This window comes from Lupinus angustifolius, chromosome LG14, assembly GCF_001865875.1.
Source record: "Lupinus angustifolius cultivar Tanjil chromosome LG14, LupAngTanjil_v1.0, whole genome shotgun sequence".
In the NCBI taxonomy this organism is placed as follows: domain Eukaryota; kingdom Viridiplantae; phylum Streptophyta; class Magnoliopsida; order Fabales; family Fabaceae; genus Lupinus; species Lupinus angustifolius.
This window is the reverse complement of record NC_032022.1, coordinates 10,469,159-10,470,748: the sequence shown is the minus strand read 5'-3', so window position 1 is coordinate 10,470,748 and position 1,590 is coordinate 10,469,159.

The following is a 1,590-nucleotide window of genomic DNA, read 5'->3' as shown; positions in this document are numbered from 1 at the left end:
CGTATGTGACGTATCCTTTACCTTTAAGTGAAAGATCCAGGAAGTTTGATCTGCCCTTGTGTTCGAGGACATACCTGCAAAAAGATCACTTGATTTTCTTAGGTACCCAATTGATATTGGGTCCTTTTCTGTTAGTAATCGGGGAGTCATCTCCCTTCTTTATCCACATATAAACGCCGCTAGGTATACCATACTTTCTGATGTAACATGAATATGAGGTATGGCCATATGTATTGAAGTAAAAACATGTAGGTATGTGCTTGTGATATTTAATTTTAGGACGAGCTACGGGTTTTCTATATGGTCTTTTGTTCCTAGTAGGGCGAGTATAACCTAGTCCTGTATGATCACCAACGTTTCTTGTTTGACTTAGCATAGTGTCTAATTGTTGTTGACTGTTTGTGAGACGTGTGAGTTTTTCTTTAAGTTTAAAATTTTCTTCTTGCAAAGTCTCGCAAGTCTCACAGACAGGTTTTTGACATAAATTATTTTCAGAGCACTTACATGTACTACAAGAATAGATGAGGTCTAATGTCTCATTTTCTAATTTTAATTCATCTAATTATTTTTGAAGTTTGCTGATTTTTTGTTCATTTATGAGGATTACCCTTTTTCTATCAACGTTTATCCTAGCCAATTTCTTTAGTTCCTCATGTAACTCGACATAAGCCTCATATAATACTTCATAAGGAGGTGAATCATCAGAAGTCGATGAGGTGTCAGAATATACCTCATGATTATCTTCGTGTGTGCTTGAATTCCCATCGTTGTCAGATCTAGCCATCAAACATAACTTTGCTGACTCCTCCTCACTAGAAGTGCTTGATGTCGTTTCCTCCTCAGGTACATCCCATACGATGTAGGCTTTCTTAGACTTGAATTCCCTGGGAGTGCTCTTTTCTGAACCAACCTTTTTCAGATAGGTTGGACACTGAAATCGCATGTGTCCTACTTTTCCGCACTCGTGGCAAGTGAAGCGATCTTTGGTATTCTTGCCTTGGTTTGTTGATTCCTTCGCTTCTTTCTTTTGAAACTTCTTGAATCCTCCTTTTCTCTTTATGAATTTACTGAATTTTCGAACAAGGAGACCCATTGTTTCATCATCCAGATCGGAGTCAGATTCAACATCATCTTTATCTTCTTTTGTTTTGGAGGTCGTAGCCTTCAATGTGATGCTCTTCTTCTTCCGGTCCGAATCCTCATGCATCATCAAGTGACCCAATTCCATTTCGTGCTCTTGAAGCTTTCCAAATAATGTAGCTATGTCCAAGTGTTTGGATTCCACAATTGCAATCACTTTTGGTTGCCATTTCCTATCAAGACAACGTAAAACTTTATTTGTTAATTCTCCTCTGGCAAAAGATTTATCTAGAGCAACTAAATGATTCACAATATGAGTAAATCGCTTTTGCATATCACTGATTGATTCGCTAGGTAACATGCGAAATAACTCATACTCATGGGTCAGCGCATTCAATCTAGCGCGCTTGACTTCGCTGGTGCCTTCGTGAGTCACTTGTAAAGTGTCCCACATCTCTTTTGCATTTTGGCACTGCGAGACCCTAAAGAACTCATCATAGGATAGGGCCA